This window comes from Podarcis raffonei, chromosome 5 (assembly GCF_027172205.1).
Source record: "Podarcis raffonei isolate rPodRaf1 chromosome 5, rPodRaf1.pri, whole genome shotgun sequence".
NCBI classification, from domain to species: domain Eukaryota; kingdom Metazoa; phylum Chordata; class Lepidosauria; order Squamata; family Lacertidae; genus Podarcis; species Podarcis raffonei.
The window spans coordinates 58,190,850-58,217,675 of NC_070606.1; the positions used below are offsets into that span (position 1 = coordinate 58,190,850).

Sequence of the window (26,826 nt, forward strand, 5' to 3'; positions counted from 1 at the left end):
AGACGATTGTCGTAGCATCAGTTCCTAAGTCTGTGTCTGAATGGTAGCAAATAATGGAAAATGATTGCCTGTGGATCTTTTTGCTCTCGGCAATTCTGTATGCCTGGATTTGATATACTTCAGAGCTATTTTATTTGCTTGCCTTTATTGTACTCCCTTCTTCTTAAATCACAATAAACTAAAACAGACTGACTACAGCAAAATCCTTTTCTATTTTCTTTCCTGGGGGAACTTCCCTGAACAGCATAATGTGTATTTTCATTTTGGCAAAGCAAAAACATCCCCCCCCCCGCCCCAAATTGTCGAGAGAAAAAATGTTCTAATCCTCTGAATAAGTAAAGTATCTCTTTCTTCATGGTTTTGAGAAGTTTAAAGTCTTCAGAACAATAATAATAAATCCTGATACATTAAGAAGTTAAAAGTTTTGTGGTGACAGGATTGGTCTGAGGAAAAAAATGTAAGGAGTATTTTATTTAAAATGTAACTACTTTCTGCATATAGCTTTGCTATAGCTTGCTGATGAAATTTTGGAATGCATTTTTTTGAATCCACATGTTCTTTCAGCAAACAACATTTGCAGTATGTTCTCCAATTTCAAATCTGTGTGGTTTTCATTATCACACAAAGATCATTATCTCCAGCATGAAAATTGTACTTTTCATTGGCCACTCTCCATGGGCCTGTATATACAACCAAATAACACGGGTGTAACTGAATACACTGGTGTTACTTGGTCATGCCTGATTGTCGCTATTATTAGTGGCATACCATGCTTTCATCGTACCTCCAGTATTAACTGCGACTGAGTAGGAGACATTAATTGTGTTGATGGCGATAGATCCTTGGTGTGCTGAGCTCTACTTTGATCATGGCCACCAGGGCCTGTTCAAGACATTTTGCTGCTTGAGGTGAAGGACAAGATGCACAGAAGCCAACTGGACTGGTAGTTCAATCTTTCTCCAATGTTGGTGAAAGGACAGGGTCTCGCTTCACAAACGGCAAGCACCTAAAAAGGTAGCCATGTTGGTTCCTAAGAAAGAACTCTAAAATCCACAATTGAGCAATACTTTTACAGTGGTACCTCAGGTTAAGAACTTAATTCGTTCTGGAGGTCCGTTCTTAACATGAAACTGTTCTTAACCTGAGGTACCACTTCAGCTAATGGGGCCTCCCACTGCCACCGCACGATTTCTGTTCTCATCCTGAAGCAAAGTTCTTAACCCAAGGTACTATTTCTGGGTTAGTGGAGTCTGTAACCTGAAGCGTCTGTAACCCGAGGTACCACTGTATTGGGATCAACCAGAATGCCACAAAGGGGGGGGGGCGAGCTTTTGAGTTCCCTGGAACTAGTAATTATGCAAGATGTTTCACGAAACAGAAGGTGAAGGAGGCAAAGACAAATAAAACATAAGAAGTACAGAAATTTGGCCAATGTTGTAACCATGAGATCAGCTTGCAGGCTCATTGGAGACAGGACACCGTCTCGTCTCCCCTCCCCCAATATGGGTTACACACCTAGAGTTGTAGCCAATGTTGGTTTGTGAGCAATTTCAGTTGGTCCATTAATTTCAGTGGGTCTACTTTGACTAGGACTAAGTTAGATACCATTCATTGGATTCTAGGATGAGGAAGCTTTTAATCCATATTGGTCCCAAACTTCAAATGAACTTTAAGCCTAATTTTTGTACTTTTTGGGTTTTGTTTACTCCTTGTTCTTCTCTGATGAAGACTTCTGAAGCACTCAAAAGCTTGCCACCTTTTTGTGACATCTTGTTGAGTCTCAATAAAGAATGTTGGAGTTGAGCCTACAAAATATCCATGCAACCCAACCCCCCCCTTGCAATTTCAAATTTTTAAAATCGGTTATCTGGAAGAGGAATGGTATGCCCTGCCCACCTACCTTGTGTGTATATACCAGGCAAAGGCAAACTCGGCCCTGCAGATGTTTTGGGACTACAACTCCCATCATCCCTAGCTAACAGGACCAGCGGTCAGGGATGATGGGAGTTGTAGTCCCAAAACATCTGCAGGGCCGAGTTTGCCTATGCCTGGTATATACAAACAAACAAATCCTTTTGTTTAAAGTATTATCTATCTCTGTATAAGCATTACTACCAGCACACATTTCTGGGGGAGAGGTTATAGCTTGATGGTAGGCTGCATGCCACCCATACAGAACATCTCAGTTTCAATCCCTGGCATCTTCTGGGAAAGGTCTTGGAAAAGCAGTAGGGACATGAACCATGCACAGGGACTAGTGGTCAGAGCAGATGGAGGTGGAGAGGGAAAGTGTGTGTGATCTTCCACCCTGGCTGCATGTGACATAGACATGGTTTCAGCTCCATATGTTTGCTTGTTAATGTGTAGTCTGTGCTTAATGCTCACTGACTTTTCAAAGAAAATCTCCAGCAGTCTCCCTGTAGAGAGAATCGGCAGCAATTGTGTGTATATGTGTGTGTGTGTGTTTGCTTACATAACTAAGAGCCTGATCCTAAAACACATTGCTTCAGAAAACAATTGCAAAATGCTGCATCATGCAAGGACACACACACACACACACACACACACACACACACACACACGAAGCCTTGCAACAGCAGGGCTGCTTTGCCAGGGGCTCAAGGCAGTTATGCAAATCTTGGAGCATCAGTTAATGGCAAAACCGACTCTTTTTTCTTTAACGTTTCATAAACTACTAATCAAGGTTTTTTTTTATCTTTAATGTTTCATGCGCAAAGTGTCTCCCAAATGCTGTGTGATTTATGTAAGGAATGAAATGCAGTGAGTGCAGAGCAAGTCGACGCTTGGTACTGGCTTGGCTAATTATCTGAGCTAAAAATGATCTGAGCGAAAAGAAAAAATCGATAACATGGTTATGGAAACTACTATGTGTGTATATTGCATGGAGAGGGGAACTTTTGACATATTTGGGTGGAGACATTTCTTGGAGTGGGTGGACAGATGCTGCCTGGTGTAAAAAAGAATAATGCTTTTAGTACGTTGCAGCCTGATGCTAAAAAAAGACCACACACATGCACACAAAACAAAACACTCCCAGCTTTGTCAGCAAAACAGGAAGAGGGTTGTCCATGTGCTGTACAAAACACCTCCCCGACTCCATTACCCCAGTGCAGCCTCTGGGATCCTCTGTTTATGTGCTTGTTGCATGAATACGAAGGTACACCAGGGTCCTCACCCCCTCTGCCAGCGTATTCTGGCCCTAGGAACTCAGGAGGAGGTCCACCTTGATGCAGAAATTGCTCTGAACCTTGTATTCCTCCCATCCTATTATTCTGTGCTTCTATAGTTTGGTAATAGGGGGTCTGTGCTCTACTCCCTGCTTTTTTGGGGTTGGGAGGAGGGGCTCCAGGCATCTTCTGCAAAAGGTGAACAAATGCATTATTCACTGGAGATACATGGTGGTTAAAAGGAATGTAATGGAGTGGAAAAACAGGCTTCTTCTGCTCCCTGCCCTCAACAGCACAGGAAGTTAACTCCTGTCTCGCAGGCAACATAGGAAAAGTCACTTGCCTTGAGATGCCTGCATAGCTAATGTCAAATAATGCATGCTCTGTGACAACCCTACGTGTTAATTCCATTGGAAATTATGGTTAATGAATTACACATAGTCTTTTTATGCCAGCATTTATTTTTCAAGGAACTTAATCTAGTTTGATCACTCATGTGTCTCCTGCTTTGCAGGGGTTTGTTTACCTGCTTGTTCCAGCATGCATTTTGCCAGATGTCCCTTCTTTTTCTAAGATGTTACAGTGTGATAGTCTCCTTTTTTCCAGGTTGTAGTAGTTTGGCAGAACTCTAAAGAACATCATCAACAACTCTAGAGTTTCTCTTGTGCCATTCCCCACTCCCTTCAAGCACTTGCTTTACTTATATCTTTTTTGTTTTACTTGTTGCTTTTCTGCGCTGTCCAATAGCAGAAGTTCTCTGGGCCATATGCAATGTAAATGATTAAAGTCATAAAATTACACACACACACACACACACACACACACACACACAGTAAACAGCAAGTGATAAAACCTGTTCCCATAATGCTATCAAAGGAAGCACAATCTTCCTACCACAAAAGCAAAGTGGCAAACAGAGAAATATTAGCAGTGGCATTTTATGCTATGACTCTGTTGAAACGCCTCCATCCCTTGGCCTTTTTTAGTACATAACGCCCACCTTAGAACTATTTTGCTCCTGCAATCTTTACCAGAATACACAGTTGCTCAGTTTCACTTTGGTCCAGGGTGGCACTCAAGTCACATGCACACCATACATGTTCCCCCTCCACAGAATCCTATGAACTGCAGTTTGTTAAGGGTGCTGGGAATTGTAGCTCTGTGAGTGGAAAACTACAGTCCCCATGGTTCTTTGGACGAAGGCTATGTGCTTTGAATGTATGGCTTGCACTGTGAGAACAGAAGAGAATAAAACAGAGCATATGCAATGCTTCAATAAACGTGATCTTCCTCATAATGAAAAATATTGAATGAGCTCCCGTGTATAAAATGTGTGAAGTGCACAGGAGTAAAAAAAATTTAAAAAGTAGGTAACTAACTCTCTTGACCCACTTGAAGAAAACAACCCCAAAAGTTACCATATGGTAATACCCTTATGAGGAGGAGTAACTAGAGCAGAGCAAAGTAGTGAGCAAGCTTTGGGGTTCTTCAGAGCTCTAGATGTTGAGCAAAACAAGGGGGGAGGGGAGGGAAAGAAGACAAAATGTTGGAGCCTCGAAGTCCACAATTTGGGTCTTAAAATGGAGTGCAGGAGGTATTGGGAAGATTATACACTCCTCATACAACAGATTTCAGGTTGCACCTTAAAAGTTACTGTGACCAAAAAAACCAGGAAACCCACCCACAATGACAGTCCCTCCCTCCGCAAGTAGGGAAATCAGTTCTTATTGCTTCTGTGTCCCAGCAGCCTTTGCTGCAACCTGAAATCTGTTCTGCACCTACAGCGTCTAATCTAATTAAGTCTGCGTAATGCCTCCTGCACTCCAATTTAAGGCTCTTACAAACTACAGACTAGTATTTCTCGCCATCCACCCCCAACCTCCCGCTGCTGCCTTATGTTTTGCTTAACACCCAGACTGAAGAAGAGCCCTGGAGACCTCGAAAGTTTGCTTAATTGTTGCTTTGGAATATTTTAGTTGGTCCAGAAATAAAGATATGTCTCTGACGGCACGTGATGCAGAAGGAAGGCGGTTGTTTCTGAGTAGCCTTTTTAACGAGGCGCATCTAACCTCGTTTGCTTTTATTGACGTGCGCGCAGCCCGGGAATTACAGTAAACAGTATAGTGAGGTCAGGTGGTCAGCTTTTTGGCTCTTCCTTTGTAATCTCAGAAGTTAAAAGGGCATAACAGAGGAACGTGGTATGGGAAACAACGACACAACACCCATCCCGGAAACAAGACCAGAAAAAGTGCTCCAGACATCATGATAACTTTAAAAAGTTGAAGGGAGGGCAAGAGGCATAGCTTTGGCCAAGCCATGCCGGCATCACCCGCTGTCTTTCTTAAAAACCCCACAGTTTTAGGGCTGGGACGTTGCCCTCGACCCTAAAGGCGCCCTTCCTTACCCCTCCCCCGATTGATCGTCTGGGACCAGACACTGTCCGCCCGTCGGGACTCTCCCGAGCGCGGCCCCTTCCCACTGCCCGTTAGCTCAGCCGTCCGTCCTTCTGGGGGGAGGCTTTAGGGGGGTGGCGGCCGGGCGGAGCCTGGCGTTGGGGCCGGGCATGGACTGGCCGGGGGGCGAGGGGAGCTGGAGGCTGCGGCGGGCTGTCCTAGCGCTCGTCTGGGCGAGGGGGAGAGAGCTGGCTGGCTGTGTGGCCCCGAGATGCTGTGTGGCGGTCAGTGGAGGAAAACGCTTTAAAACTGAGGGAGCGATGAATTAAAACGCGGGGGGCGGGGGGGGGCGCGTTGTAGGGCAAATGTGGGGATACAGGGGAGAGATCCTCCAGGCGCTTAAGGCAAGCCTCTGCGGAGGGCTAAATGCCCTCGACATGTTTTTAAACTAAGCTTAAAATAAATACGCTGCTGTGTTGTGGGTTTGTATGTGTGGGGCAGAAGAGTTGGAGTGTGATATTTTTAGGGGGCTGAGAATCTGTGTAAGGAGTGTGGGGTATCATGTATGGGGGAAATGTGCTACGAGGCTGGTGGTTCTGTGGGCTATGTAACCACTGTCCAGAAGTGGAATATGGGCAATGGGTTGTTGGAGGGTCTTTGGGGATCTTGGGTGGAGTGGAGCAAGGGACTGGGAGATCCGGTGGTACTGAGGTGTTGTGCTGGGTCAAAGTGTGGGGCAGTGGCTGAAAAGGCAAAAGTGACTCTTCCAGGGACGGAAGGAGCTGATGCTGAGGGGCAAGAGCAGGGGAGCCTACGGCCCTCCAGAAGTTGTTGTGCAGGACTCCAACTCATTGATCCCGGACAGCGTGGTCAATGGTCAGGAATGATGGGAGTCATAGTCCCAACAACAACTGGAAGGGTACAGGCTCCCCACTCCTGGACTGGTAGGAGACCAGCATTTGTGGAAGAGGGGTTTTGATTACTGAAGGGGGATTTGTTTGATTGATTGATTTTAAAAGCTTATATCCTGCCTTTTCCCAGATAATGGATCCAGGGTTCTGGAGGTTCAAGGGGTTTGGCTGAGATGGGCTCTGGGTCTGAGAGGGTGGCTCTCTGTAGCAGTCTCTGGCATGCTGAGGGAGGGACTGTTTCAACAGTGTACATTCCTGGCTCAGGAGTCGGCAGGGACCGGAGAGGTTTCGGTGGCTTTCTTTCCCTGTCTCACCTCCAGTGCAAACTTTCCCCGAAGCTTCTTTCCGATATATGCAGTGCCCAGCTTGGCCTGGCAGCCTTCCTTTTCCCTTTCGGAATATAGAGTTTCCATTTCACAACCACATGGGGAAAGCTGGCTCCATCGCAATCAGATATATTGAAAACTGTGGCTAGAAGTATTCGCACGCCTTCCCTCCCTCCTCCCATCCCTGGCCACATCTACCCTTGGACATTCTAGCTTATTTGGACAGGAGCAGAGACTTTGGTATCTGGAGTGACAACTGCCTGTTAGCCCCTCCCTCCCTGGGCAAACTCTCCTCTCCTGTTTGGTATTAGCTTTCAGCCCAGGATGCAGAGCAGATGGTTTAAGCCTAAGTACTCCTGCCTAGCTGGTTTGGATGGTTATTTCAGGGTTGTGCTGCAGGCTGTGCCTCTTGGGCATTCCCCAGGTTATAGCTAAATTTGCCCGAATTGCTTCACCTTATGTACTCTCTGCACAGTGGTGTTTGTGCCCATTGGAGGTGCTAGGGCAGAAAGCAGGGAGCCCAACAGCTGATGGAGTCAGAGTCAATGAGATTCAGAGCCAACTAATTTGAGGTTTGCCCCCTTCTTCCTCGCCCTCCTTACAAGGCATAGGTGCAAACTCCCTTGGGCCCCAAAATTCCCCATGAAGGGGCTGGGCATCCACAAATTTTGGTGCCAGGGCCGGGCACGCTGCATGGCAGCCACAGCCCTGGGTACCCACGGTCGTGGGGCCAAGTTGGCACTTCTGTTACAAGGGCAACACTGAGACATAAAGTGGAGGAAGCTGACAGGCAACGCCAGCTCATGGCGGTTCTCAACCTGTGGGTCCCCAGATGTTGTTGGACTACAACTCCCATCATCCCTGAGCTCTGGCCTTGCTAGCTAGGGGTGATGGGAGTTGTAGTTCAACAACATCTGGGGACCCACAGGTTGAGAAAGGCTGGAAGGCAAGGCTGGTTGGGCTGCCTGGCTGATGTCAAATTCATAGCTCTCAACTTTCAGATTTGAAAATAAGGGATCAGCAGCCTCACCTGTCCCGGGGACAGTCTAACAATCCGGGATAGCCGCGGGAAGCAGCGGGAAACGGTGCTGGAATAAGGGAATTTCCCACAAAAAAAGGGAAGGTTGACAGCTATGGTCAGATTGAGGTTGGTGGGGCAGTGTTCCAGTCACTAAAATGGGCCAGCCGTCAATGAAACTCCATTGAACAACTTGCTGCAGGTAACTAAGAATTACCGTACTTGCAGGCAAATGGGTGAGGTGGTGGATGAGGGGTGGATCCTCCGCCTCCCTCCACCACTTGAGTTCTGTGCTAACCACAGAGGAAGGAAAGCCCCTTCCTCCCTGAGAAGCATGCAAACCAAGCAGGCTGGTGGAGAAGAGGCGGATATGGAAAAAATTTGTTTTTCCTTTGCCCGTTCACTCAGCAGCCTACTTGAAGAGTCTAAGGAACCTGTATCTGCAATGCTGGCAGCAGAGGGTGAGGGCTTCCTTTCCTCTACAGCCAGCATGGAAACAGAAGCTGGTAACTTTTGTGGGCTTATTTCCAAGGCTGTGGTATATCTTTGACCCCCAGATTCCCCTTCTGTCAAATTGAGCTAGATTTTTTCCTCACTAAATTCATTATAATTTCTGCGCTCTAACAGAAAGGGTTCCCATGTACCCTTACTCAGCATTAAGTTTCACTGAGTTTGGTGGGTGTTTACTTATTCCAAGGTCAGTGTGCAAAGGATTGCAACCTTATAGTTGGAGCTGATGAGAGTTGGAGACAACAACATCTGGAGGGTCGTATGTTCCTCACCTCTGTCCTAGCCCATCAGCATTGGCTCAGCCCAATCCCTTAGCTTTGCATGCAACTGCTAGACCCCCTAGTGCGACTGTTTCCATATGCATCATATTCTACATCTCCCAACATAGGAATGACACTTTACAAATCAAAGGAAGAAACTCTTATGTGAGCTCCTCATGGGTAGAGAACATATTTAGCTTTGCTCTGACTTCCACTTTTGGAAGTGTTTTCTCTTCTAATGTAGAACTGATGGCAAGTTTTTTTAAAAAAACAAAAAACAAAATTGAAAAGCCACTATGTTTTCTTTGGTGGCATTTCTTTTGCCTGCAATGATCTTTTGAATTGGGGGCAGCAGTGGGATAAATGTGTCCCTCTCCTCTCTTCTGAACATAACACGACCTTATCCGTTTCACAACCTTGGGGGAAAAGAGATTGGTAAAATGGTACTTTTTTTACTGGGTCACATTTGTTAATAAGCATATGCAAGGATTTTGATGGTCATGTGACATTGTTCTTCAGAGCTTGGATTGGACCACGCAGCAGCAGGCTGACAGCAGCTGCTCCATGAGTAGTTAGTTGAGCGCAACATAATGAGCCGGTCTCTGCTTTGTGTTTGGAGCATGAAAGGGTCTGTAACATGATGCTCTGACTTCTAAGGCTGGAGAATGGGGTGGGAAGGAGGGAGGGAGGGAAGAGAGTATTGGGGGCTTGTAAGCTGTGTGTGATTTGCTCATTGTGCCCGCTGGAAAGAGAAAAATCTCATGGGCCTTCCTCTGGCACGAATCCAGGAGTTTTTGCGCTCTCCTGTGCCAGGCGCAGGAAAGAAAAGAGGCTGTACAAATTGCTGCTTTCTAGTCCTGATCCTAAATTTGGTGGCTCCGTGTGCATTTGCCTTAAGTTGTTTTAGGTTATGTCTTGGAGCTGGTAAAGACTACAAGAAATGAACTGCACAGAAACAGAGGAACGTGATATGCACTGCACATGTGGGAACATGCACACACGAACCTAGTTGTTAGCATGAAAGAAATGTGAAGCGACAGGCGTCCCTCCCCTCCTGTTCTCTGATTAGCTGGTAAGACTGTTTGACTGTGACGCTGGCCAGGATTTTTTTGGGGAGTTGGAATGATAGTGAGAAGGGCAGGCAGCAGGAATCAACTTGAAACCGCTAGTGGTTTTACTCTTGCAGGATGTGTGAGCCAGCCTCATCTGCCATTTTCCTACATGGACAAGCTTCTCTGGTGGTTTGTCCTTTGGTTCGGAAGTCTGGCTGTTGTTGACCGGGTTTGCGTTTGTTCGGTATGTCTTTCTGCCTTTCTGCCTGCCAAGGCATATGGTGTGGGATACAGAGCAGGGGAGGTGGTGCTGTGCAGCTCACTTTTCTCTGGCACAGTTTGAAACATAATGTTGCCTAGAGGGAAGAGTGTCCCTGCCCTGATCTTCGAACGATAAATTTGAGGAGGGGAAAAAAAACAAACTCCATTCAGCCGCTGTTAAATTAATTGCTTGCGTTTGTAACTTGGACACCAAAGCTGGCTGTTTGGGTGGAGAACTCCACTGTGGAGCAGAGGAATTTAGAGCGAAAATCACTGTAATGAGGGAGTCCTCCAGCAATGAATTGCAGAATAGAAAAGTAGAGAAGTACGAACTTTCCCTGTGGCTCTTGAGTTGTGCATGTAGAGAGGGTCTCGGCTGATTTTAGCAAGGGGTGATCTGTATTTTCCTCTTACACCATCTACTGTGTATTTATCCTTCAGTGTTCCTTAATTTTGCATTTGCACAAGGAATCCAGAGCAATATGGAGAGTGGGGACTGAGAACTTCTGAGAACCTACCCTATAGCCTGGTTGGTTGTTGTGACTGAAACTCATCATGTGCTACACATGCCAGAAACTGCACTGATTTTTCATTTAATCTACTGGCCTCACAATTTTTCTGTTGTTTCAGGAGGAAGTTGATGACAGGAGAGCAGAGCTCACTTTCAAGACCTGAGGCAGGTAAGGTACATGAAGAGAGAGTCCCCTCAGATACCACAGCAAAATTTGCAGAATTACTGTCATTTGGCTTCTGTGTTCCTAGGATGTGCTGCAGGTTGAAATGATGTGCTGTTCTTTATATGATTCACTTAAGGCCACTCTTCTTCTCCCCATAATGCAAGCTACCGGTAGTTTAGTTTAATGTGCAGTCTTTTGCTTACTCTGGTACATCTATGAATATATCAAAGTGCAGCAGATTTGGTTGGCAAGGAATGGCCAAGGAATCACATTCTGAACAGCCTCCTTTTTTTGTCTTTCTCATTTATCTTCCCACCCCTTCTTTGGACCCCTTGCATTCTTTGAGGGACTGAAACTTGGAAAGGGGATGGTTTGTGCTTATGATAGCTTTTGGAGAATTTGCAACTCCCCCTCCCCCCCCAACCCCCCCACACCAAATGACTTAGATATTTAAAACAACCATCTCTCAGGATATTGCTCACCAATACCCTCTTTAGGAAACTGACCCTGTGTGTATTTGGAAACTTGGACCTTATTTTGGCTTAGTCTTGCATATAGAATGAAAAGATTTACTAGCTTACTAAATAAAATTGGGTAGTCCATGTTTCCATTGTGCATCCACACGGCACTCAACGCGCCCCATTCTTGTCACTGCACCTGGTTGCTATTCTACTGCAATCCTAAGGCCTTTCCCTTTAATTTCTGTCCTCCTCTGGTGCCAACAGAGGATAGCTTAGCCTGCCCACTTAACTTGGCAAAACTTTTCTGACACTGGTTGTCTTTGTGGCAAGAGAGAGAAAAGAACTGGGTTGCCTGCTTTGACTTCCAGAGAGGGAGTTAATTATGTAGCAAGTTACAAAAGGGCCCTCCCCACCCTTTCCCCTTTTTGTGAAGGCTACTAAGAGACTGACACAAAAGCACTCATTAAACCAGATGACCTTCCAATCTTGGGCTTGCAGTTCCTGCTCAAGGCAGCTCGGAGCAGTGATGATAAATGCAGTGAAATTGACATTAATCTGTATTCGGAGCATTTGCAGATACGGACAGCCTTGGGGCTGTCTTTGCCATGTGTTATTGCCCTGCGTAGTAAGAGTATTATAATTTATCTGTGCATGAAAGGCTTGTCACATGTCTTGAGCTCAACAAGGGCAGTTCTAATGCCTCCTCAGATGGGAGGTGGACAGAAAGAGGCACCAGGGTCTTAGGAAATGGCCATGTTTATAGTAGGGGTTGTTTGTTTGTTTGTTTGTTTGGTTCTTTAGATCTTTCCCATGACAGTCAGACCCAGGCCGCTTGGCCTCATGGAAACTCATTCCCTGTTGTGTCGTCCCACAAAACTGTGGTGCATGCATGGACTGATGGACATCCTCCCTCATCAAATAGCTGAGAAATTTGTTATTAGTCACTTTTGTGCTTTTCATCACTTAAGTGCTTAATTTCCAAAATTGGAGATGCTAGAACTCATACATCCTTGAAACACAATAGTCTTTGCTCTGGAAACTCTTTACATGGGTCCATGGCTGGTTGCAGTTTCTCCATCTGAAGGGAAAGGAGCTTGGAAGCTGCAGAAAGGCACTCCCTTTATTGTTACTACTTCACACATTTGAGGATTGAGCTCTGATTTTGAAACAAGTTCTGGGGCTTTCCTTTTGCATCCCTTTGGTTGTGATTACCGAAAGTACTTACAAAGTTCTTTGCTTGCTTTGTTTAATCTCTATATTCTGAAACGCAAAATTAACACCTGCAGCTTGGTGAGACCTTGCCTCTCTTCACAAGACTGCAGCTGCCCTCTGATTTCGAATGAAGCCTGCAAACATTTCTCTGATAAAAACAGGGACATCCTATTCAATAATAATAATAAATAATAATAATAATAATAATAATAATAATAATAATTTAAACCCCACACATCTGACTGGGTTGCCCAAGCCACTCTGGGTGGCTTCCAACATATACTGTATATACTCAAGTAAAAGCCGACTTTTTCAGCACATTTTTTATGCTGAAAAAGCCCCCCTCGGCTTATACTCGAGTGAGGGTCCTTTCAGGCTGCTCCTTCCTCCTCCTCCACCTTTGCTGCTGTCGGCAGCGGCGGAAGAGGGCACGAGCAGCCCGAAAGCAGCCCTTTTGGGCTGCTTGTTCTTCCTCCGCTGCTGCTGCCACCAGCCTCTGCCTCTCGGGAGCACCCTAGGTAGACAGGGGGGCGGGAGGGGCTGGGGGGGAGAGAAGCCCCCTCTGCGCGCGTGCACACACACACACACACACACACACACACACACACTTTGGCCCACCAGGAGGTTTGTGGTGTGGTGAACCAGTTTATACTTGAGTCAATAAGTTTTCCCAGTTTTTTGTGGTAAAATTAGGTGCCTCGGCTTATATTCGGGTCAGCTTATACTCAAGTATATACAGGTATAAAAACAAAATAAAATATTAGACATTTAAAAACTTCCCCATGCAGGGCTGCCTTCAGATGTCTTCCAAAGGTTGTATCTTATCTCTTTGGCACGTGGGTTGCATAACTCTATACCCTCCAACATTTCACCGATGAAAATAGGGACATCCTAAGGAAAAGTGGAGCATTCTGGGATCAAATCAGAAAGTGGAACGGCTTCTGTAAATCCAGGACTATCTCTGGAAAATAGGGACACTTGGAGGGTCTGGGAAACCTATGGCCCTCCATTTGTTGTTATACTACAGTTTCCATCATCCCTACCCATTGGCCATATAGGGTGGGGCTAATGGGAATTGGAGTCCAGCAGCAGCTGAAGGGCCACATGCTCTCCACACTAATGTAAAGCTTCTGGGTTCCATCTGGCAATCATATTATTCAGGACTGTGAAATGACTGAACAGAATATGCAGGATATAATGTGCATGGAAGCAAGCCTCATATTTACATGGAAGTAAGTCTGATTTCAGGAGGGTTCACTTGTGAGTAGGTGTGCAAGAGGTTACAGCCCCATTAAATACAGCAGGATTTACCTTTGAATAAACATGCATAACAAGAACATCAACAACATCTTATTTATATGTTGTGCACCTGACCGGGTTGCCCCAGCCACTCTGGGCAGCTTCCAACAACTTAAAGCATCAGCAAATTAAAACATCAACGGCATGAATTTGGATGCGCCCAGGAAAGTGCTGTATAGCATTTCATTTACAAGTATGGATCTTTGTACTAGGAAGAAAGGCTCAAATGAGTTCATTGAGTCTCACTCCAAACTAGTCAGATTAGAATCATAGAATCATAGAATCATAGAATCATAGAATCATAGAATCATAGAGTTGGAAGAGACCACAAGGGCCATCGAGTCCAATCCCCTGCCAAGCATGAAACACCATCAGAGCACTCCTGACATATGGTTGTCAAGCCTCTGCTTAAAGACCTCCAAAGAAGGAGACTCCACCACACTCCTTGGCAGCAAATTCCACTGTCGAACAGCTCTTACTGTCAGGAAGTTCTTCCTAATGTTTAGGTGGAATCTTCTTTCTTGTAGTCTAGTACTGCCGTCCAGTGGTGGAGGAACCCTCTCCAACACCCGGGGTGGGGCATCCCGTATGGAGTGTGCATGCGCAATGACCGTATGGGCTGCCACACATGCGCACGGGCTGCCGCTTGCGCATGCGCGGAGGCCATACAGGCTACCGTGCGAGCGGCATCCCCTATGGACTGCGCATGTATGGCATCTTGTAAGGACTGCGCATGCGTGGCAGCGCACACGGACTGTGTGCGCCCTCGGTAGCTCCACAGCTGGTGGGAGGCAGGGGCCACCCCCTCCGCCCCCCACTTCTTACGCTCCTGCTTTCGTCTTCATTTCCGTTTTGCCATTTCACCTTATTTGTACCAATCTCAGGGTTTCACATATGCTTCCTCGTCCTGGAACTGCATTCTTGGGTTGCAGATTTCGTTTTGTTAATGAATGCTGAATTTGTACAGTTTCACCTATTTATGAATTTATGAATTATGAAGTAGCCAGGTTTGTTGTTGTTGCTGTTTAGTTGTTTAGTCGTATCCGACTCTTCGTGACCCCATGGACCAGAGCATGCCAGGCACTCCTGTCTTCCACTGCCTCCCGCAGTTTGGTCAAACTCATGTTCATAGCTTCAAGAACACTGTCCAACCATCTCATCCTCTGTCGTCCCCTTCTCCTTGTGCCCTCAATCTTTCCCAACATCAGGGTCTTTTAGCTTCTGCTAAAAGACACCACCAGAAGGATTGTGTTTGATATCTAGATAAATGGGTGTACAACTGAAATGGCAATAGGGAAAAAGTTTGTACCTTGTTACTGATAATTTTGCTTATAAAATGAACAAAGTGCAAGACTGGCTTCATTACTATCAGATAATGGAGGCTTACAATTTGGATAAGAAAGTTGGCTTCCAGGTGGAAAAATCTAAATTGGAAACAGAACTGTTAGAACCCAAAACTAAGATTTTGTCAAAAATGTATAACTTGCTGTTGAAATGGAATACTCAGGATGAAACGGTGAAATCTGCTATGATTAAGTGGGCACAAGATGTTGGACATAATATTATGTTTGCTGACTGGGAACAGTTATGGACCACAGGTATGAAGTTTACGGCATGTAATGCCTTAAGAGAGAATATTATGAAAATGATATACAGGTGGTACATGACCCCAGTCAAGCTGGCAAAAATTTATCTTTTGCCCGATAACAAATGTTGGAAATGTAAAGAAACAGAAGGTACATTCTTTCACCTTTGGTGGACGTGCCCAAGGATTAAGGTCTTTTGGGAGATGATATATAATGAAATGAAAAAGGTATTTAAATATACCTTCCTGAAGAAACCAGAGGCCTTTCTCCTGGGCATTGTCGGCCAATTGGTGCCAAAGAAGGATAGAACTTTCTTTATGTATGCTATGACAGCAGCAAGAATACTTATTGCAAAGTATTAGAAGACTCAAGATCTACCCACTCTGGAAGAATGGCAGATGAAGGTGATGGACTACATGGAATTGGCAGAAATGACCGGCAGAATCCGAGACTAGGGAGAAGAGTCGGTGGAAGAAGATTGGAAGAAATTTAAAGACTACTTACAGAAATATTGTAAAATTAATGAATGTTAGAATGATGTTGGATGAAAAGTTATGTGGTTTTTAGTTACAATGCTATAAGGAGTATGAAAAAATTAGACTATTAATAGACAAAAATCTAATGTTACATTATTTTAAGATTAAAGATTAGGATAAGTAAAGAGGGGAAGGATTTGCTGAACTAACAAATTAAATTGGAATACAAAAAGGGAGGTTTGAGGAGGTCCGGGAATCAAGCAAATGAAAGAGTGTGATGGAAAGATGGAATTGTTTTTTATTTGTATTTTTTCTTTTTTCATTTTGTAAAACCCTAATAAATATCTTTAAAAAAATAAATAAAATGACTCTGAACCTGAGTACTAAAGACCTCCCAATCATAAAATTTGATGTGGAATAAAAGAGCTTCTTGCACAATTTTCAGTAGTGGATCATGCAAATTTTTTCAGTCACAATGCACTTTTATAGAGGGGGTGAATGAAGGGGAAAGGTCATATAGGTCAGTGGTAGCAAGCATGCACTTTTCATGCAAAAGGTTCCAGGGTTCAGTCCCTGACGTCAGTGTAGACAATGCTGAACCAGATGAACTAATGGTCTGACTCAGTGTAAAGCAGCTCTCTGTGTTCCTTTGTTTCATGCAAGGCAGGAACAGCCATAATTTCTTTTGATAGTTGTTCTAAATGGCTAAGATTCCAAGCTGCGGGGAGGAATTTTTGGTAGAAATGAAAGGTGATGTGAAATGGGATTTTGCCTTTCCTTTGAGTGCTGGGTTCCAGTTTACATGGCAGCTCAAGTGCTCATCAATACTGCATCCGAAAATGGTGCAAATTAGGGGCAGGGAACTTTTTCCAGCCCAAAAGCCACATTCCCTTCTAGGCAGCCTCCTGGTGGCCTCATGCCACTGGTGAGTAGGGCCAGGAGCAAAAATGGGCAGAGCAACAAATGCCTATTTAACTTTTGTTCAGTAGTCCTGAACACACAGCCAGCCATACGTTTTTCTCTGGTCTGCATCCAGGCAAGCAAGTGATGCATTCTGGCCAGGCAAAAAACCCTAGCCTGGGGTTCGCTACTGTTATGTACTGAGTTGAATAGGATCCAAACTGCAGCAGTCTGATTGGTCCTAGAACAATAGGATTCAGAATGCAGCAGTCTGATTGGTCCTAGAACAATGCAGCAGTATGATTGGTTGGCAGGAACTACCCAATCATGCTCCAGATAGAAGTGAATCCACAACCTGATTGGCTTACAGTAGAATTCCGGAATTAGCCAATCATGTGCAGCTCATTGTGTAAATAATGTATATAAAGCAGATACTTTGAGGGGACTTTCATTCATTCCTCCTCACCACTATGAGCTGAATAAAGAGCATGAAATCACTTTGCGACTCTGAGTATATTTCAGCTACCCCTGGTGTAAATAAATGAGAATGAGAATCATTTCAGTTTCCTTCACTTTCTGATTGATTCCTCCTGCCTTCCTTGGGCCAAGAGGCCTCAAATAAAGGCAGACTTGATTATGGTAGCAATATGTACTTACATGAGTCCACAAACACAGCACGATCGGGCTGTTTGACTCAAAGGGAGTACTCACTAATGTTCATGCGATTGTGTTACAAATTTATAATCTATAGTAAAAACGCAGCAAGGCAGAATACAATACTGTATATAATAATGAAATCAACAAAAATATCCATAATTAAAACACCCATAAAACATCAATAAATACTGGTTGGTTAAAAGGAGAGGGGAGGGGGATTCATGTTGTTAGGAGCCTGCCTAAACAAAAAAGTTTTCAAAAAGTGTCTGAAGAGAGAGATGGTTCCTGCCCAACTTCTATTGCCAGGGAGTTCCCCAGGGCAGTGCTTGCCACACTAGGATTCAAGTAAAAGGCTTGAATCCTAGTGAAGGCCAACTGAACCTCAAGGATATGGGGAACCACCAGAAGTGCCCCGTTAGATGATCTCAGTGATCGCGGTGGAGCAAAAGGAATCTGATAGTTCTTAAGGTGCTTTAGTGACCTGGAGGAGTTATCGCTTGGTGGAAGTCATTTAGGATACCAATTTGTCACCCTATTTTGAATGGAGATCTTGCACTACTATAGTTTTATGGATTTGCTGGAGGTGCCTTGCAAGCTGCTCTCCAGGTGCCAGAGGCCTCTTTGTGTGGGTGGGCCCTGCATGTCAATAGAGTTTCTGCAAACAGAATAACTCGTGGATCAGGTTAATTGTGGTTTCCTCCCCAATTTGAATAGATTGCGATCGGGAGGTGGCCACACCCCTTGGTGGGACGCAGGCTGCACAGATGGCTCCGTAGAAAGATAACTGACCGAACAAACAGGAGAGCTTGATTTCAAGGGAGAAAATAACAGGAGCTGTTCCGTGGAATGGCACAGCAGAGAAAGGTTGATCCCTTGTTCCAGGATGCATCCTGCTTGGGGTGGGGCCCATGTACCTGGGGTGAGCGGCCATGTGCCTGATCTACATGCAAAAGAACATCCACAAGGCGCAACTCATTTCCCCCCTGGCCTTGGGGACTGCCCCCACTGCGCTTCCTGTTAAATCAGTTTCTGTTGCTTCCTATGGAATGCCTTTGCATTAGGCGGTTTGATGGTTAGTCACCATGTTCTGTCACACTCGGCAACATATCAGCTGTGTCACTGGAGCCTACCTCTTAGGTTACTGTGTCTGGGGAAAGTAGTCTGCTGGAACTAATTATTCCCTTATGTGTGGGAAGAGGATGGGGGGCCCAGTGGGCGAGGGCCTCTTCCCTTTGAATTCTAAATCTTGCTCAACATGTGCCACGAGCAACATAGATTTGCAAGCTCTCGTTTATGGTGCAACGGGACATTTCATGTGTTCTTGTTGCTGTTACTCTGCCCCAGGGGATTCTGGGAGTGGTGGGCGGCTGTGCTCGTGAGAAGTCCCATTCTCTCCCACCCTCCACCCGCCTGGGCTAGTAGCATGCTTGGCAACGCTCCTTACTTGAGCCCTTGTTGTTGTTGTTTTGTCTCTGCTAGGAAGGGAAGAATTTTGAGCTGGCGCCTTATCTTTGCAGCTTGGTCAGTTCCCCATGACCCTGGAGCAAAGGACAGCCTCCCACACTTGAGGTTAGCAATTTTCTCTGCTACACTTGAAAATTGCAAGGGTTGGAAGCCGCAGCCAGACTCCCCTCTGCCTCACCCTAAATGGCACTGATGCTGTGCAATTCTCAATGGTTGAGTTTGCCCCCCCTCCCCACGGCAGAGAGGATCTCATTCTGACTTGCTAGGTTGGGAGGCCTGCCTGGGTGTAGAGCAGCATTCAGTCTCTCGTGTCTGCAACAAGGACATCCATCAACACAGGCAGTGAGCACAGGGGGCAGACTGGAGCTGGGCCACAGAGTTCAAGCATGCAATCTGTCTCAGATGGATGACAGAGATAAGGAGCACAAGAATCAGGGGGCAGCAGGGACAGGTGCGGCAGCAAGCAAAAGCTTGGTTTCTGCAAAGGCAAATTTGTAAAGAGAGCATTTGCCCAAATGAGCAGACTGGGCAGTGAAAGAACAAGGGCTGCAATCCAGAGAAAGCTTGATGAGCCTGCTGGAAGTAATGGGGCTTTGATGGGCATCTGTAAGCGCTGGGTCTGCAGGAACTGGCCTATCCTGTTGCCCCAGAAGTGAAAACTGTGGAGTGCTTTGCTGACCAGTAAAAGGCTATTTTGAAATCCACAGATCAGCTACTTGTCCTCCCCTGAAATATCATGACAGTCTTTCAGAATGGTTCCCTGACAGCTGAGCTCCTGTGCAGTCTGTTTCAAGATGGCGCCAGCCTAGCCCTGCCCACTCAGAATACTTTGTAGCACAGGCTGGGTACACATTGCTTATTCCAACCCAACCCAGGGAGTCCTGGGAATGGTAGTTTGTTAAGGGTGCTGGGAATTGTAGTTCTGTAGGGGGGTAAAGTACAGTTTCCAGGATTCTTTTGTTTTTGAGAGGGTGGAGAATGTTCTTTAAATATATGGTGTGTAGGCAGCCACAGTATCATCGAGGAGTCCCACCTGACATCTTGGCCCTTGTGCAATCATGCTATGCAAATCTATGCATCTACACATGCAGACACATTGAAGAATTGTCTAGTGGAAATTCTGTAATATGTTTCAGCTGATGGATGTCTGTTTTCTGCCCACAAATTCTGAGGTTTTCCATTGAGGAATTTTAAACACTCAAACAAGCCCCTGGCCTTGGGAGGCACTTCTCTGTTCTGACAGATGTTTGGGTGATAACCAGTAAGTTAGTTTGTTTCTCAGGATGTTGACCTTCATCTGTGGAGGGAGGATGGTGACGTCTCCCTTCCTCCCAATGGAGAATACAAAGAAATAGTACAGGAACGGGGGAGGGATAGGACTTCGCATTAGGAGATTAACAGGAACAAAACGCAGAACTTTTGGGTTTCCATAACAAACACCATTAGCATCAGACTGCACTGGGTGATAGTGTTAGTCCTATTCAGGGAATACCCACTGAAGTTAATAGACAGGACTAATACAGGTTTATTAATTTCAGTGGGTCTACTCTGAGTAAGAGTTAACAGGCTACAATCTTCTATACTTGCATAGTTCTTTGTTGTTTAGGCAAACCTATCCAGACATGTAGAAGTTATATACGTTTTATTTCTTTTTAGCTCCTGTTGCTTTTTAACAATTTCTTGAATGCTTTGGATTATTTGTTTCTAGCTGTATTTATTGACGGTTTTCATATTTCTTGCAAACTGTTTTTAGAGTTTTTATTACAATCAAGTGCTACATAAATTTGGTGAAATTTAGAGAGCCAGTGTGGTGTAGTGGTTAAGAGCGGTAGTCTCGTAATCTGGGGAACCGGGTTCGCGTCTCTGCTCCTCCACATGCAGCTGCTGGGTGACCTTGGGCCAGTCACACTTCTTTGAAGTCTCTCAGCCCCACTCACCTCACAGAGTGTTTGTTGTGGGGGAGGAAGGGAAAGGAGAATGTTAGCCGCTTTGAGACTCCTTTGGGTAGTGATAAAGCGGGATATCAAATCCAAATCCAAATCAAAATAAATGTGGAGGGCTGAGATTTGGGTACCTGGGAGAGAGCGTCTTTTGAGATAAACAGGTCAGCTGTGAAAGGAAACAATAGCATTTAAGAAAGATGCAAGACGTTGCTGTTGGCACTGTGCTCGCTTTGTGAAGGGAGGGCTCATTATCTCCTCCCTCCTTCCTCAGCGGTGAACAGTGTTTTTTATTGCCTTACATCCATCCAGATATAGAATGTCTCCCCCCACCCCCACCCCCATCCACCGGTTATCTGCTTGGTGTCCTTTGGGGTCTGTTAACCAAAAGAATCTCTGTGATGTGCATCTTACACCCTTCGTTTGTTTGTGGAAAATGCTGCCACTTTCCCCTTTAAGTGAAGTTTGTTTTCCTCCAAGTCTGGCAGCTATTTTAGTGCAAGCTGAAACATGCACGTGGTCTGCGCAAAACTCCAGATGGAGCCAGACATGGCCCCGCTCTCTCATCTCCTGGGCAGGAACAGGCTTAACTGCTTTCCTGCTCTCTCATCAGCTAAGGGTTCATCGATGAGGCAGTTTTGCTTAGTCTGTGGCCTGCACCTGTGGTCTTCCTTTAAGCCTCCTTTTTGCATGTGGGGGGTGGGGAGCAGATAAGGAACTGAAAGGCTCTCCCTGAGCACAGATAACTGGATCTTTAAAGAGCTGAGAAGCTCCTTTGCCTAAACACATTTGGCAGGATGTGCTTCCCTAGTGCCAGGGGAATCCAGTGCTGGACACCACAGCTCCTGGTTGGCACTGGCAAGAGCGCAACTTTCTTTTTGCTCCTCCTTCTCCTTCTGTGAGTAATCAATGATCAGCCTGCTGTGGATGGATGGATGGTTGGTTGGTTGGTTGCATAAGAGCTTGGATAGGAACAAAGTTTAGCACTGTGCCAGTTTTAGCTGGTGCTGATGAGAATTTACTTTGCATTTTGAGCATGGATGGCATGCTAGCCTCATGAGCACCCCAGTCGAAGCCACTGTTGCTTCCCATTGTGACTCTAGTGGGCAAATCCCACTGAGCCAGCTATTGTTCCTCCATTACCAGGTCAGGCAGGACATGTCCTGATCCTCTGGAGGAAGTCTTTGTTAATGCAAGGGCAACAAACCCAGGCAGCCCCCCCCCTCATTTTAGTTTCCTAGTCATAGGCGCTGCTGCAAAATGAAAGCACTTGCCATTGAAGTTCCCTACCCTTTTGTTTCAAGTAGTTTGTTCTGCAGCAAAGTGTGCGATTTTTAAAGGCTGCAGGTTTGATAGGAACATGGTCCGGTCCGTTGCTCAAATGTAAAAGAGTTACGCACTTCAATGCAAGAAGGGAAGTGTTCTCGTAACTCCCTCCCTCCCCACATTATAACTGCAGTAGGGCTGGTGCCAAGCATTGTCTACCCCAGGTGAGAACTCTATTTGAGCCCTTTCAGCTCTATGTTACCCAACTAGTGGGATGGTAAATGTAGGGAAGAGAAAAGGTTGCACATGGAACCTTTCTAACAAAAGAACAGCCAGACCCAAATCTGAGGTGCACATCTGTCAAAGGTTCCCAAAAGCTCACAGCGTTTGCAATCAGGTGAGATGTATGTGCTATACTTTATGCTGTGTCTGTGCAAAGTGTGGCTGGTTTTGAGTCCAGAGGCAACTTGCATGCATTTGAATGAGAAACAGAATTTGCCTCTGGGCTGAAAACCAGCCACACTTCACACCAACATGGCTTGTTATTATTATTATTTTTAAAAAACATTCTATTCATTAAAAACCCAAGTGGTTTACAACAGTCAAACATAAAACCATGCAGTAAAAACCATATATGTATATATAAAAAAACCCAGAGATCAACTGTTACAGAAGGATATTTTCTCACTAAGAATATTATCTTAGAATAGAGAATAAGCATGGAGGCATAGAAAGGTTTTCAACAGGCATTTGAAGGTTGGAACATAAGGCGCCTCCTTGGACCTCTGTTCCACAGGACTGAACCAATGAAACTAAAGGCTGTTTCTTGTTGCTGAGAAATGGGCTTTCCAGTTGGGGGATGACCAACGACATTCCTGTATAGATGATCTCATTGATCAAGCTGGGATATAAGGGTTCAGGTGGTTCCCTAAGGCACCCTGGACCTAAGATGTTCTGGGCGTTATAAATTAAATTTATAAATTAGCTTGGTAGTGGATGAGCAGCCAGTACAGTTGTTCTATAAATGATGTCACATGTCAGATGTCCTCATAGGAGTCTGGCCACTACATTCTGCATTCTGCACCAGCTGGAGCTTTCGAACCAGCCAAAGGGCAGCCCCACATTGAGCACATTTCAGTAATGCAGCCTTGAGGTGACCAATGCCTGGGCTACAGTGGTTAGGTATGGTGGACATTCCCCAAGGAGCAGGATCCGCTCCTGATAGTTGAATGCTTTCTCCATAGAGGTTTGTCAAGCCCCCTACACTGCATTCATTTTGGCATCTCCCAAGATCTGGCTTGCTTTTCCAGAAGGCTTTTGTCTTTTTTGTGTACTCTTATTGTTTTTACCCTGTTGCTGTGGGAAACTGATTAGGTGGCATTGTTATTTTTCACTACTTCTGAGTACAGTGGTACCTCTGGATGCGAACGGGGCTCTGGAACAGATCCCCATTTGCATCCTGAAGCGAATGCAACCCGCACCCGCGGGTTGTGATTCACCACTTCTGCGCATGTGCGTGATGTCATTTTGAGCGTCTGTGCATGCGCAAGCGGCGAAACCCGGAAGTAACACACTCCGTTACTTCTGAGTCGCCGCCGAGTGCAACCCAAAAATGCTCAACCCGAAGCTACTTCAACCCGAGGTATGACTGTAGTGTACTTTTTTTCTATGTTATCTGAATTTATTACTACAGTGGTACCTTGGTTTGCATATGTCTTGGTTTGCATATGTTTTGAATTACAACATGTCAAACCCGGAAGTGCATGTCCTGGTTTGCAACTTTTTTTTGGATTACAACCCATTTTTTTTGGATTACAGTGGTACCTCGGGTTATGAACTTAATTCGTTCCGGAGGTCTGTTCTTAACCCGAAACCATTCTTAACCTGAGGCATGCTTTCGTCAATGGGGCCTCTCACTGCTGCTGCACCACCAGCACTTGATTTCCATTCTCATCCTGGGGCAAAGTTCTCAACCTGAGGTACTACTTCCGGGTTAGCGGAGTTTGTAACCCGAAGCGTTTGTAACCCTAGGTACCACTATACAAACAAATTTTTTTTGGAAGCCCCTTTGGCGAAAGCACGCCTTGGGTTACAACCTGTTTTGGTTTACAAACGGACCTCCGGAACGGATTATGGTTGTAAACCAAGGTACCACTGTATGGTCTGTGTAAGACCTTCTAGAGAAAGGAATGGAAAAGGATTTGGATGAAATGACCTTTAAGTCCCTTTCCTCCAGCATTTTGATTCTTTAAGATCAGCAAGGTGACTGTAGGCGTGTGTCACAGTGAGGGGCGGTGATCTTTGGAATTGTCATTTGGAGGAGCTAGTGTACTTCAGGGAAGTTTAGTGGAGAACAAATAGATCTGTTTCTGAGCATGAACAGGGCCCACGTGCTGCAAGAACAAACATGGTTTTCGTGTCTCTTAACTTTTTAAATCCTCAAACAGAACTAGAAACTTTATGCAGAGAATTGCATAGTTCTATCCAAGTGGCAAGTTAACCGTTAGCATACCAGGCAAGGAGCTAGGAGTCAATAGATTTTGCTTCCTTGTGAGTATCTTTGCTAGCCTGGTTTTCCATGGAGAGGATAGTCCTCTCCATGAGTGTTTCTGGGCGTATATTGAAGCAGTCATGCCATTTGTTTATATCCCACCTTTTCCTCCAAGGAGCTCAATGTGCTTTGAAGTTTTAATGTGCCCCCTGGCACAGACCTCTTTTTCACAACTGCTTTTTTGTGCATCCCTGAAACCCAGGTTTTCAGGCAGTTTTTGGGTCCCGTGATTTGGCTGGCTGTTTTGATTTTAGACCAAGTTTGAGAGGATTTGCATCGCAGCCTCTCCCACTTGTGGGTTGGAGAGACAGATTATGTCTGGTTATTATTTTGCTCACTGTTTCCACCTGATCTTGAGTCAAGCAGGAAGGTAGACCACACTTTTAAACATATCTGGGATGAGTTCCTTCTCCTGTCAATTCCTTTCATCTCCATTCAAATCCCTTTGTATATTGTATAGTCCCCAGCAAAATAAACAGTCTTCACTGTCAGAATGCTTTGACTTTTCTCAAGGTAGGGGGTCTTGGAGATGGGAAACCAATGTCTGGGCTGTACCACTTCAGGTGGCCAAAGATTGGGGGTGGGCAAGGTAGGCAAATCAATTCATTTGTTTGCTTGCAAAATTCAATCCTACCTTCCCACCAAATGGTGTTTAATGACAATAATATAATAATAATAATAATAATAATAATAATAATAATAATAATAATAATAATAAACAGAACAGCAATAAAATGCAAAGACTACGCTTTCACAAGTTCCTGGAACAGACCAGAGGGCTTCTCCTGAAGGTCTTAAAACCCCAGCTGTTTAGTATGGGAGACTGAAAGGTCTTGCATTAAAAATAAATAAAACCCTTCACATAAAATCCATAATGTCAGGGGGAAAGCTAGATTAGAACCTTTTCTGTGACATCCTTTTTTCTACCTAAAGGCGTATGTGTGTAGAAGAAAAATTAAAGTAAGCCTTTCCCCACCCAGTCTACAATGGTCCAGTCCAGACACAGGTTCATCACTGAAGTGAATAATAATAATAATAATAATAATAATAATAATAATAATAATAATAATAATTTTATTGTTTATACCCTACCCATCTGGCTGGGTTTCTACTAGAGCTCAATGGGTAGGCCTTATTTCCTAGAGACATTCCTTTCTTTCCACTAGGTGGTATGAAAATCATGGGACTGCATAGGTTGATCCACCCAAGCAGCCCTCATGCAGCAAGGGATGGCTTGCTAACAATCTTGGAATATTGTAATGATAGCAGCAAAGCAGATAGCAAGCTGTTTTCCTTTAGTTTTCTGGCTGGGGGGCACAAGAAGCAATGGGTTCAAATGGCGAGACTTTCGGTTTGGGTCAGATGTTACAGAAACATTCTAGCCCTAGGAATGGTTGTTTGGCAAGGCTCATTGGGGCTCAGCCTGAGGAACTGCAGTGCCAGGACTCATCCTGGGAAGCCACAAAATTGTAATTAAGCTGGTGCCTCTGAAGATGTGGAAAGTGCCTTTTCCTTACTCCTGTAAGTAGCCATAACTCACCACCACACGTGTGGGATTATGAAGAAGGTTTTTCAAGAGGATGTGGCTTCCATGGGCCTAAGGCCTAACACGCCTCTTTAGAAATGACCACCAGGCGTTGGTCATTTGGGCTCATTGTGGTCGCTCAAAAGCAGAGCAGATAATCATGTGGCAGATGTGGTCGCTCGCAAATCCCATGCCAGTCTAGGCGATTTGATTAGGCGACTATCATGACCGATACTGTCCTGACTTTTCTGTGGCCATAAGATACTTGACTATTAAAGCAAAGCTAGGAACTAACCACATCCGCTCTTTAGATTGTTCTGGAAGACTTGTCGCAAAACACTGCTCAACCCTAGAAGTAAGGGCTTGTCCATGCTTCTGCTTATCCTGTGATTTCTGGACATGGGTCTGAGAAGTTTTTCTTTTGCCCCACCTCTTTCCAAAGGAAAACCCACAGTTCACTGCTTAATTGGAGCACATGTCAATCAAAAAATCTAGCAGACCTGTGCTTAGAATCAAACACAGGACAAGTGTGGATGAGCCCTAAATCCCACTGTTTTCAGTAGGGCCAACTCCCAGAAAAATGTGCATAAGATTGCAGCTACAGTGTTCTTTTATTCTGGGCTAAACTCCCTCATTTTGGTTCTCGTGGTCATTAACACACCCACCCCTTAGCTCGCTTTGCTCTAGACCAGGTATGTCCCTCTACCTGTTGGTGGCCTCTCATCAGCTTCAACCCATATGGCCAATGATCAGGAATTAGGGGGCTGTAGTCCAATAATATCTGAAGGGGGCATCAGGTCCCCAACTCCTGCTCTGGTCCATTTTTGGGGCGCATTCTCAAGATCTCAAGAAGGATTACTTATGTCTTGACGCTTTTAACCACATGTTTATCC

The 26,826-nt window shown here is 45.1% G+C and overlaps 1 protein-coding gene across 6 annotated transcripts in view; it reads left to right on the forward strand.

Annotated features, from left to right (window-relative positions):
* Window positions 1–5,756: 5,756 nt before the first annotated feature.
* Window positions 5,757–26,826, forward strand: part of LZTS2 (leucine zipper tumor suppressor 2) — a 61,863-nt gene continuing 40,793 nt past the window's right edge. The window contains exons 1-3 of one of the 6 annotated variants that reach the window (XM_053389389.1): window positions 5,757–5,865; window positions 10,550–10,599; window positions 18,667–18,756. The gene's annotated coding sequence lies outside the window, so the exon portion shown is untranslated. Of the gene's footprint in view, window positions 5,866–9,547; window positions 9,679–9,762; window positions 9,903–10,549; window positions 10,600–18,666; window positions 18,757–26,826 lie in introns of those variants that run through there. The other 5 variants (XM_053389392.1, XM_053389390.1, XM_053389388.1 and 2 more) reach the window with 5 other exon arrangements.